Source organism: Rhinopithecus bieti, unplaced genomic scaffold, assembly GCF_001698545.2.
Source record: "Rhinopithecus bieti isolate Rb0 unplaced genomic scaffold, ASM169854v2 scaffold_26603, whole genome shotgun sequence".
Lineage (NCBI taxonomy): Eukaryota > Metazoa > Chordata > Mammalia > Primates > Cercopithecidae > Rhinopithecus > Rhinopithecus bieti.
Genome location: NW_016812252.1, coordinates 1337976 through 1351316, shown reverse-complemented (window position 1 = coordinate 1351316; position 13341 = coordinate 1337976). Strand labels below are relative to the sequence as shown.

The window sequence follows — 13341 nt, the reverse complement described above, 5'->3', positions numbered from 1 at the left end:
TTGTAAGCATCATGGCAACCTCAATCCAAAAAACAGGCAATGGAGACACACAAAAAAAGCAAGAAACTAAATCATACCACCAGAGAAAAATTACCTTCACTAAAGGAAGTCAGAAGAAGAAAGGAAGAGAAGACCAGAAAACAACCAGAACATAAATAGCAAAATGACAGTAGTAAGTACTTACTTACCAACAATAATACTGAATATAAATGCCTCCAATTGAAAGACATAGAGTGGCTGAATGGATGAAAAAGCAAAACCCTTTTGATCTGTTGCCTACTAGAAACACACTTCACCTATAAAGACACACATAGAATGAAAACAAAGTCATGAAAAAAGAAATTTCATGCAAATGAAACCAAAAAAAAACAACAGTAGCTTTATCATGAAAATTTTCTTTAAAACTGTTGATATGGCTTGGCTCTGCATTCCCACCCAAATCTTATGTCCAATTGTAATCCCCACATGTCAGGGGAAGGATCCTGTGGGAGGTGATTGGCTCATGGGGGCATATTTCCCCCTTGATGTTCTCATATACCAGACAAAATAGATTTCAAGACAAAAACTATAAGAAGAGACAAAGAAGGTCACTATATAATAATAAAGGATTCAATTCAGCAATAGGATATAACAGTTTAATATATATATGCACCTAACACTGAAGGATCCAGAAATATAAAGCAAATATTATTAGCACTAAAGAGAGAGATAGGTCCCAATTGAATAATAGTTGGAGACTTCAACACCCCACTTTCAGTATTAGACAGATCTTCCAGACAGAAAACCAACAAAGAAACATCCAACTTAATCTGCACTGTAAACCAAATGGATTTCATAGATATTTACAGAACATTTTATCCAAGAGCTATAGAAAACACATAATTTTCCTCAGCACATCAATCGCTCTCAAAGATAGACCATATGTTAGATCACAAAACAAGCCTTGAAACATTTAAAAAAAATTGAAATCATATCAAGCATCTTCTCTGACCACAATGGAATAAAACTAGAAATTAATGACAAAAGGAATTTTGGAAACTATGCAAATACATAGAAATTAAACAATGTGCTCCTGAATGACCAGTGTGTCAATAAATAAATTAAGAATAAAATTTTAAAATTTCTTGAAACAAATGATAATAGAAACACAACTTACCAAAACCTATGGGATATAGCAAATGCAGTACTAAGAGGGAAGTTTACATTAATAGCTATAAGTGCCTACATCAAAAAAGAGGGAAAACTTCAAATGAACAATCTAACAATACATCTTAAAAGAACTAGAAAAGCAAGGGCAAATCCAACCCAAAAATTGTAGAAGAAAAGAAATAATAAATATTGGAGCAGAAATAAATACAATTTATATAAAGAAATCTAAAATCAATTTTAAAGTTTTTTTTAAGTTAAGAAAATTGACAAACCTTTTGCCAGACTAAGAAAAAAAGAGAGAGGATCCAAATTCATAAAATCAGAAATGAAAAAGGAGACATTACAACTAATACTGCAAAAAATCAAAGGATTATTAGTGGCTACTATGAGCAATTAAATGCCAATAAATTGGAAAATCAAGAATAAATATACAAATTCCTAGACTCATACAGCCTACAAACATTGAATTTGGAAGACATCCAAAACCTGAACAAACCAATGAAAATAATGAGATCAAAGTCATAGTAAAAAGCCTCCCAGTAAAGAGAAGCCCAGGACCCTATGGCTTCACTGCTGAATTCTACCAAACATTTAAAGAACTAATACCAATCCTGCTCAAACTGTTCCAAAAAATAGAGAGGGAAATACTTCCAAACTCATTACATGAGGTCAGTATTACCCTGATACCAAAAACAGACAAAGACACATCAAAAAAAGGTAAACTTCAGGCCAGTATCTCTGAATATTGATACAAAAATCCTCAACAAAATACTAACAAATTGAATTCAATAATACATTAAAAGATCATTCATCATAACAAAGTGGGATTTATCCCTGGGATGCAGGGATGGTTCAACATATGGAAATCAGTGTGATACATTATATCAACAGAACGAAGTATCAAAACCATATGATCATTTCAAATGATGTTGAAACGCATTTGATAAAATTCAACATCTTTTCATGATAAAAATCCCAAGAAAAAACTGGGGATAGAAGAAACATACCTCAACATAATAAAAGCCATAAACAACAGATTCACGCTAGAATCACACCAAATGGAGAAAAACTGAAAACTTTCATCTAAGATCTGGAACATGACAAGGATGCCCATTGTCATCACCATTATTCAACATAGTCCTGGAAGTCCTAGCTAGAGCAATCAGATAAGGGAAAGATATAAAGGGCACCCAAACTGGAAAGAAAGAAGTCAAATTATCCTTGCTTGCAGATGATATAATCTTATATTTGGAAAAATATAAAGACTTTGTAAGAAAACTATTAGAACTGATAAATTCAGTAAAGTTGAGGGATACAAAGTCAACATAAAAAAAATCAGTAGCATTTCTATATGCCTACAGTGAACAATGTTAAAAAGAAATTTAAAAAGTAATCCCATTTACAATAGCCACACATAAAACTACATACCTAGGAACTGACTTAATCAAAGAAGTGAAAGATCTCTATAATAAAAACTAGAAAACACTGATGAAAGAAATTGAAGAGGACACCAACAAGTGGAAAGATATTCCATGTTCATGCATTGGAAGAAACAATATTGTTAAAATGTTCATACTACCCAAAGCAATCTACAGATTCAATGCAATCCCTATCAAAATACCAATGACATTCTTCACGGAAATAGAAAAAAATTCCTAGAATGTATATGAAACCACAAAAGACCCAGAATACCCAGCTATCCTAAGCAAAAAGAACAAAGCTGGAGGAATCATATTACCTGACTTCAAATTGCACTACAGAGCTGTAGTAACCAAAACAGTATGGTACTGACATGAAAACAGACAAGTAGGCCAATGGAACAGAATAGAGAACCCAGAAACAAATCCACACACCTACAGTGAACTCATTTTCAGCAAAAGTGCCAAGAACATACACTAGCGAAAAGACAGTCTCTTCAATAAATGGTGCTAGGAAAACTGGATATCCATATGCAGAAGAATGTAACTCGACCCCTATCTTTCACCATATACAAAAATCAAATCAAAATGGATTAAAGGCTTAAATCTAAGACCTCAAACTATGAAACTACTACAATAAAACATCGGGGAAATGTATGTTGGGGAATGAAACATAAATGGAACATTGGGGCTTGTATGTTGGTGGAAATGTAAATTAGTAAAATCACTATGGAGAACAGTTTGGAGGTTCCTCGTTAAACTGAAAATTGAGCTACCATGTGATCCAATGATCCCACTGCTGTGTATATATCCAAAAGGAGGGAAATCAGTGTATCAAGAGATATCTGCACTACTATTTTTGTTGCAGCATTATTTACAATATCTAAGATTGGGAGGAACCTGAGTGTCCATCAACAGACAAATGGAAAAAGAAAATGTGGCACACATGCACAATGGAGTACTATTCAGCCATAAAAAAATAGATCCAGTCATTTGCAACAACATGGATGGAACTGGAGATCATTATTTTAAGTAAAATAAGCTAGGCACAGAAAGACAGACATTGCATGTTTTTACTTATTTATGGGATCTAAAACTCAGGGGGATAAAGAAAATACATGGTTGATAGGGTTTGGCTGTGTCCCCACTCAAATCTCACTTGAATTCCCACATGTTGTGGGAGGGACCCAGTGGGAGGTAATTGAATCATGGAGGCAGGTCTTTCCCATGCTGTTCTTATGATAGTGAATAAGTGTCATGAGATCTGATGGTTTTAAAAAGAGGAGTTCCCTTGCACAAGCTCTCTCTCTTTGCCTGCTGCCATCCATGTAAGACATGACTTGCTTCTCCTTGCCTTCTGCCATGATTGTGAGGTCTCCCCAGCCACAGGGAATTGTACGTCCATTAAACCTCTTTTTCTTCCCAGTCTCAGGTATATCTTTATCAGCAGCATGAAAAAAAAAAAAAAAAAAAAAACGAATACAGTAAATTGATATCAGTACAGTGGGACACTGCTGAAAAGATACCTGAAATGTGGAAGTGACTTTGGAACTGAGTAACAGGCAGAGGTTGGAACAATTTGGAGGGCTCAGAAGAAGACAGAAAAATGTTGGAAAGTTTGGAACTCCCTAGAGACTTAATGAATGGCTTTGACCAAAATGTTGATAATGATATGGACAATGAAATCCAGGATGAGGTGGTCTCAGATGGAGATGAGGAACTTGTTTGGAACTGGAGCAAAGGTGACTCTTCTTATGTTTTAGCAAAGAGACTGGTGGCATTTTGCCACTGCCCTAGAGATTTGTGGAACTTTGAACTTGAGAGAGATGATTTCAGGTATCTGGCAGAAGAAATTTCTAAACAGCAAAGCATTCAAGAGATGACTTGGGTGCTGTTAAAGGCATTCAGTTTTAAAAGGGAAACAAAGCATAAAAGTTCAGAAAATTTGCAGCTTGACAATACAATAGGAAAAAAAGATCCCATATTCTGAGGAGAATTCCAAGCTGGCTGCAGATATTTGCATAAGTAACAAGGAGCTGAATGTTAATCACCAAGGAAATAGGGAAAATGTCTCCAGGGCATGTCAGAGACCTTCGTGAAAGTCCCTCCCATCACAGGCCCAGAGACATAGGAGGAAAAAATGGTTTTGTGGGCCAGGCCCAGGGTCTCTCTGTTGTGTGCAGCCTAGGGACTTGGTACCCTGCGTCCCAGCCACTCCAGCTGTGACTAACAGGGGCCAAGGCACAGCTCAAACCATGGATTCGGAGGGTGCAAGCTCCAAGTCTTGGCAGTTTCCACGTGGTGTTGAGCCTGCAGGTACACGGAAGTCAAAAATTAAGGTTTGGGAATCTCTGCCTAGGTTTCAGAGGATGTATGGAAATGCCTGGATGTTCAGGCAGAAGTTTGCTGCAGGGGTGGGGCACTCACAGAGAGCCTCTGCTAGGGCAGTGCAGAAAGGAAACGTGGGGTGCAAGCTCCCACACAGAGTCCCCACTGAGATGCTGCCTCGTGGAGCTGTGAGAAGAGGGCCACTATCCTCTGCACCCCAGAATGGTAGATCCACTGACAGCTTGCACTGTGAGCCTGAAAAAGTTGCAGACACAACACTAGCCTGTTAAAGCAGTCAGGAAGGAGGCTGTACCCTGCAAAGCCACAGGGGCAGAGCTACCCAAGACCATTGGAACCCACCTCTTTCATCAATTGACCCAGATCCAAAAACTAATAAATAAATTCAGTAAAGTTTCAAGACACAAAATCAACATACAAAAATCAGTAGTAGTTCTATATGCCAATAGCACACTATCTAAAAAAGAATCAAGAAAGCAGTCCTATTTATAATAGCTACCAAAAAAGAAACCTTAGGAATAAATTTAACCAAAGAGGTGAAAGATACCTGCTATAAAAACTATAAAACATTGATGAAAGAAATTCAAGATGGCACAAATAAATTGAAAGATATCTGTGTTCATGGACTGGAATAATCAATATTGTTAAAAAGTCCATCCTACCCATAATGATGTATAGATTCAACACACTTCCTATCAAAATATTAATGACATTCTTCATAGAAATATAAGAACAATCCTAAAATTCGCATGGAACCACTAAAGGCATCAAATAGCCAAAGCAATCCTGAGCAAAAAGGAATAAAGCTGGAGACATCACACTGAATTCAAAATACACTACAAGGCTATAATAACCCAATTGGCATGGCACTGGCATGAAAACAGACACATAGACCAATGGAGCAGAAAGAAATCCAGAAATAAATCCACACATTTACAGTCCATTGATTGTCAACAAAGGTGTCAAGAACACACATGAGGAAAAGGACAGTCTCTTCAATAAATGGTGCTGGGAAAACTGAATATTCACATGTGAATAAATGAAAGACCTCTATCTTTCATCATATTAAAAAAACTCAAAATGGATTAAAGACTGAAATGTAAGACCCAAAACTGTAAACTACTAGAAGAAAACACAGGGGAGACACTTCACGAAATTGGTCTGGGCAAGAATTTTTTGGATAGGACCTCAGAATCACAGGCAACAAAGGCAAAATAGACAAATGGGGCAAACCAAAAAGCTTCTGCATAGCAAAGGAAACAATCAACAGAGTGAAGAGACAATCTTAAGAATGGGAAAAAATATTCACAAACTTTCCATCTGACAAGGGACTAATATTTAGAATACATAAGGAATTCAAACAACTCAATACCAAAAAAAAGAAAACCCACAAAAAATCAGGTTTTAAAATAAGCAAAAGACCTGAATAGACATTTCTCAAAATAAGACATACAAATCACCAGGTAAATGACAAAACGCTCAACATCACTAATCATCAGGGAAATGCAAATCAAAATCACAATGAGATATCACCTCACCTCAATTAGAATGGCTGTTATCTAAAAGATGAAAAGTAAAACATGCTGATAAGGATGCAGAGAAAAGGGAACTCATCTTTTTAAACGCTTTTTTTTAAAGGTTATGTCTCACCATATTGCCCAGGTTGGCCTCGAAGTCCTGGACTAAATTATCCTCCTGCCTCAGCCTCCTGAGTAACTGAGACTACAGGCACACACCACTGTACCCAGCTGCTAGAAAGGAAAATTCTTATACACAATTGGTGGAAATGTAAATTAGTACAACTATTATGGAAAATAGTATAATGTTTCTCAAAACATTTAAAAATAATTACCATATGATCCAGCAATTTCACCACTGAGTATTTATCCAAAGGACTAGAAATCAGTATGTCAAAGAGAAACCTGCGATTGAACTCACCTGCAGTTTTTGGGGTTCCTGTGGCTTTCTTCTTTGTTGGAGCCAGGCCTACATGCCAGCAACCATGTCGAAGGGACCTGCAGTTGGTATTTATCTCGGCACCACCTATTCTTGTGTGAGTGTTTTCTAGGACAGAAAAGTAGAGATAATTGCCAATGATCAGGAAAATCGAACCACTCCAAGCTGTGTCGCCTTTACGAACACTGAATGATTGACTGGTGATGCCACAAAGAATCAAGTTGCAATGAACCCCACCAACACGCCAAACATTTTTTATTCCAAACATCTGATTGGACGCAGATTTGATGATGCTGTTGTCTGGTCTGATATGAAGCATTGACCCTTCATGGTGTTGAATGATGCTGGCAGGCCCAAGGTCCAAGTAGAATACAAGGGAGAGACCAAAAGCTTCTATCCAGAGGAGGTACCCTCTATGGTTCTGACAAAGATGAAGGAAATTGCAGAAGCCAACCTTGGGAAGACTGTTACCAATGCTGTTACTTTAATGACTTTCAGTGTCCGGCTACTGAAGATGCTGGAACTATTGCTGGTCTCAATGTATTTAGAATTATTAATGAGCCAACTGCAGTTGCTGCTATTGCTTATGGCTTAGACACAAAGGTTGGAATGGAAAGAAACGTGTTGATCTTTGACCTGGGAGGTGACACTTGCGATGTGTCAATCCTCACTACTGAGGATGGAATCTTTGAGGTTAAATCTACAGCCAGAGACACCCACTTGTGTGGAGAAGATTTTGACAACCGAATGATCAACCATTTTATTGCTGAGTTCAAGCACAAGCATAAGAAGGACATCAGTGAGAATAAGAGAGCTGTAAGATGCCTCTGTACTGCTTGTGAATGAGCTAAGCGTACGCCCTCTTCCAGCACCCTAGCCAGTATTGAGATCAATTCTCTCTGTGAAGGAATCGACTTCTATACCTCCATTACCCGTGCCTGATTTGAAGAAAAGAATGCTGACCTGTTGCGTGGCACCCTAGACCCCATAGAGAAAGTCTTTTGAGATGCCAAACTAGACAAGTCACAGATTCATGCCATTGTCCTGGTTGGTGGTTCTACTTGTATCCCCAAGATTCAGAAGCTTCTCCAAGACTTCTTCAATGGAAAGGAACTGAATAACAGCATCAACCCTGATGAAGCCATCGCTTATGGTGCAGCTGTCCAGGCAGCCATCCTGTCTGGAGACAAGTCTGAAAATGTTCAAGATTTGCTGCTCTTGTATGTCACTCCTCTTTCCCTTAGTATTGAAGCTGCTGGTGGAATCATGACTATCCTCATCAAGCACAATACTACCATTCCTACCAAGCAGACACAGACCTTCACTACCTATTCCGACAACCAGCCGGGTGTGCTTATTCAGTTTTATGAAGGTGAGTGTGCCATGACCAAGGATAACAACTGCTTGGCAAGTTTGAACTCACAGGCATACCTCCTGCACCCCGAGGTGTTCCTCAAATTGAAGTCACTTTTGACATTGATGCTAATGGCATCCTCAGTGTCTCTGTTGTGGACAAGAGTACAGGAAGAGAACAAGATTACTATCACTAATGACAAGTACCGTTTGAGCAAGGAAGACATTGAACGTATGGTCCAGGAAGCTGAGAAGTACAAAGTTGAAGATGAGAAGCAGAGGGACAAAGTGTCATCCAAGAATTCACTTGAGTCCTATGCATTCAACATGAAAGCGTCTGTCAAAGATGAGAAACTTCAGGGCAAGACTAACGGTGATGACAAACAGAAGATCCTGGACAAGTGTAATGAAATTATCAACTGGCTCGGTAAGAATCAGGCTGCCAAGAAGGAAGAATCTGAACATCAGCAGAAAGAGCTGGAGAAAGTCTGCAACCCCATCAACACCAAGCTGTACCAGAGTGCAGGAGGCATGCCAGGAGGAATGCCTGGGGGATTTCCTGGTGGTGGAGCTTCTCGCTCTGGTGGTGCTTCCTGGGGATCTACTATTGAAGAGGTTGATTAACCCAACACAAGTATAGATGTAACATTGTTCCACACATTTAAAACATTGAAGGACCTAAATTTGTAGCAAATTCTGTGGCAGTTTTAAAAAGTTCAGCTGCTCTAGTAAGTTACTGGGCATTTTCAACACTTGAATATGAAACATATGCACAGGGGAAGGAAATAACATTGCACTTTATAAACACTGTATTATAAGTGGAAAATGCAATGTTTTAAATAAAACTATTTAAAATCGGCACCATTAAAAATAAAACAAAGAGAAACTTGCATTCCCGTGTTTATTACAGCAGTATTCACAATAGCCAAGAGATAGACTCAACCTAAATGTTTATCTATAGACAAATGGCTAAAAAAAAAGTGGTATATACACACAATTGAACACTATTCAACTATAAAAAAGAATGAAATCCTATTATTCACAGAAACACAGATGAACTTCGAGGGCATAATGCTAAATGAATCTAAGACACAGAAGACAAATGCTGCACGATCTCACTCATCCATAGAACCTACAAAAGTTAATGTCATGGAAGCAGAGAGTAGCATAGTGGTCACCAGAGGATGGAAAAGGTGGAATGAGGGAAGAGGGAGAGGTTTGTCAATGAGTATAAAGTTACAATTAGATAGAAGGAATAAGTTCTAGTGTTTTATTACATAGTAGGTTGACTACAGATCATAACCATGTATTATATATTTAAAGGCAGCTAGAAAAGAAGATATTACATGTTCTCACCACAAATAAATGAATAAATGTTTGAGATGATAGATATGCTAATTACCCTGATTTGATCATTACACAATGTATACATATATTGAAACATCACACTGTATCTCAGTGTCAATTAAAAATTTTTTAACTGTCAAAAAACAAAATATTTAGCTTCTCACTCAGCCTCCTCTTACACCAATTTGGAGGAAAGGGGAAGGAATGTCTTGTTACTACTGGGTGGTAATGTAAAGCCAGCATTTTCACCTGTCCTACACTGACATCATAGGCTGAGAACGAAATAGCTTTATACTATTGATTTCTAATTCAATTTCATTTATGTAAGAGAATTTATTATGTATGATTTCAATCTTTTTTAATTTTATTGTGAGTGGTTCTATAGCCTAGGATACGGTCTCTCCTATTGCATGTTCAATGTTAACTTATAAGAAATCAGTATTCTGCTGCTATTGAGTGTTTTACAAATGTTAATTGGATCAAGTGTCATTCAAGTATTCTGTATTCTTACTTATTTACTGTCTACATCTACCTGTTCTATCAATTGCTGATAGAGGGAGTATCAGACTTTAATTGTGATTTGTCTATTTCTTTTATATGTTTTCTTTATATATTTTGAACCTCTCCTATTGTGTTTATACATGTGTAGGATAATTACTTTTTTTCAACAAATTGACCCCTTTGTTAATATTAAATGGTCCTCTTTATCTCTGGTAATAGTATTTGTTTGAAATCTACTTTGATACTAATAGAGCCACTTCAGCTTTCTTATAATTAATTTTTGCATAGTATATGTTTTTATCCTTTTACTGTTATTTGTGCCATTATATTTAAAGTCGATTTCTTATAGGCAGGGCAGCATATATATTGGTCTTGTTTTTTTGTCCAATGTGACAATCTTTGTGTTTTAATTCAAGTCTTTAGATTATTTACAGTTAATGAAGTTTTCAATATCATTAGGTTTAATTTACCACCTTGCTATTTCTTTCCTTTCTATCTCTTCTTTTTTTCTTTTTTTTTAATTATACTTTAAGTACGGGGGTACTTGTGAAACCGTGTAGTTTTGTTACATAAGTATACACGTGCCATGGTAGTTTGCTGCACCATTCAACCCATCACCTACATTAGGTATTTCTCCTAATGCTATCCCTCCACTAGTCCCCCACCACTGACAGGCCCTGGTATGTGATGTTCCCCTCCCTGTGTCCATGTGTTCTCCTTGTTCAACTCCCACTTATGAGTGAGAACATGCAGTGTTGGGTTTTCCACTCTGTGATAGTTTGCTGAGAATGATGGTTTCCAGCTTCATCTATGTCCCTGCAAACGACATGAACTCATCCTTTTTATGATTGCATAGTATTCCATGGTGTATATGTGCCACATTTTCTTTATCCAGTCTAGTATTGATGGACATTTGGGTTGGCTCCAAGTCTTTGCTATTGTAAATAGTGCCACAATCAACATATGTATGTATGTGTCTTTATAATAGAATGATTTATAATCCTTTGGGTATATACCCAATAATGAGATTGCTGAGTCAAATGTTATCTCTAGTTCTAGATCCTTAAGGAATCGCCACACTGTCTTCCACAATGGTTGAACTAATTTACAATCCCACCAACAGTGTAAAAGCATTCCTATTTCCCCACATCTTCTCCAGCATCTGTTGTTTCCTGACTTTTTAATGATCACCATTCTAACTGGCATGAGATGGTATCTCATTGTGGTTTTGATTTGCGTTTCTCTAATGACCACTGATGATGAGCCTTTTTTCATATGTTTGTTGGCTGCAAAAATGTCTTCTTTTGAGAATTGTCTCTTCATATCCTTTGCCCACTTTTTGATGGGGTTGTTTTTTTTCTTGTAAATTTGTTTAAGTCCTTTGTAGATTCTGGATATTAGCCATTTGTCTGATGAGTAGATTGCAAAAATTTTCTCCCATTCTGTAGATTGTCTATTCACTCTGATGATAGTTTCTTTTGCTGTGCAGAAGTTCTTTAGTTTAATTAGATCCCGTTTGTCAATGTTGGCTTTTGTTGCCATTGCTTTTCGTGTTTTAGACATGTAGTCTTTGCCCATGTCTATGTCCTGAATGATATTGCCCAAGTTTTCTTCCAGGATTTTTATGATTTGAGGTCTTCTGTTTAAGACTTTAATCTATCTTGAGTTGATTTTTGTATAAGGTGTAAGAAATGGGTCCAGTTTCAGTTTTCAGTTTTCATATGCATATGGCTAACTAGCTTTCCCAACACCATTTATTAAATAGGGAATTTTTTCCCTATTGCTTGTTTGTGTCAGGTTTGTCAAAGATCAGATGGTTGTAGCTGTGTGGTGTCATTTCTGAGACTTCTGTTCTGTTACATTGGTCTATATATCTGTTTTGGTACCAGTGCAATGCTGTTTTGGTTACTGTAGCCTTGTAGTATAGTTTGAAGTCAGGTAGCATGATGCCTCCAGCTTTGTTCTTTTTGCTTAGGATTGTCTTGGCTATGCGAGCTCTTTTTGGTTCCATATGAAGTTTAAAGTCGTTTTTTCCAATTCTGTGAAGAAAGTCAGTGGTAGCTTGATGGGTAAAGCATTGAATCTATAAATTACTTTGGGCAGTGTGGCCATTTTCATGATATTGGTTCTTCCTATCCATAAGCATGGAATGTGAAACTCACTCAAAGCTGCACAACTACATGGAAACTAAACAACCTGCTCCTGAATGACTACTGGGTAAATAATGAAATGAAGGCAGAAATAAAGATGTTCTTTGAAAACAATGAGAACAAAGTCACAATGTACCAGAATCTCTGGGACACATTTAAAGCAGCATGTAGAGGGAAATTTATAGCACTAAATGCCCACAAGAGAAAGCAGGAAAGATCCAAAATTGACACTCTCACATTGAAATTAAAAGAACTAGAGAAGCAACAGCAAACAAACTCAAATCTAGCAGAAGACAAGAAATAACTAAGATCAGAGCAGAACTGAAGGAGGTAGAGACACAAAAAACCCTTCAAAAACTCAATGAATCAAGGAGCTGTTTTTTTGAGAAGATCAACAAAATAGATAGACCGCTAGCCAGAATAATAAAGAAGAAAAGAGAGAAGAATCAAATAGACGCAATAAAAAATGATATAGGGGATATCACCACTGATCCCCCAGAAATACAAACTACCATCAGAGAATACTATAAACACCTCTATGCAAATAAACTAGAAAACCTAGAAGAAATGAATATATTCCTGGACACATACATGCTCCCAAGTGTAAACCAGGAAGAAATCAAATACCTGAATAGACCAATAACAAGTTCTGAAATTGAGGTGGTAATTAACAGCATACCAACCAAAAAAAGTCCAGGACCAGACGGATTCACAGCCAAATTCTACCACAGATACAAAGAGGAGCTGGTACCATTCCTTCTGAAACAATTCCAAACAACAGAAAAAGAGGGAATCCTCCCTAACTCATTTTATGAGGCCAACATCATCCTGATACCCAAACCTGGCAGATAAACAACAAAAAAGGAAACTTTCAGGCCAATATCCCTGATGAACATCACTGCAAAAATTCTCAGTAAAATTCTGGCAAACCAAACCCAGCAGCACATCAAACAGCTTATCCACCAAGATCAAGTCGGCTTCATATCTGGCATGCAAGGCTGATTCAACATATGCAAACCAATAAACGTAATCCATCACACAAACAGAACCAATGACAAAAATCACATGATTATCTCAATAGATGCAGAAAAGGCCTGTGACAAAATTCAACACCCCTTCAT

The 13341-nt window shown here is 37.3% G+C and overlaps 1 pseudogene; it reads left to right on the top strand.

Annotated features, from left to right (window-relative positions):
- The first annotated feature begins 6915 nt into the window (after nucleotides 1–6915).
- Nucleotides 6916–8846, top strand: LOC108544593 (heat shock cognate 71 kDa protein pseudogene; annotated as a pseudogene).
- The last annotated feature ends 4495 nt before the right edge of the window (nucleotides 8847–13341 follow it).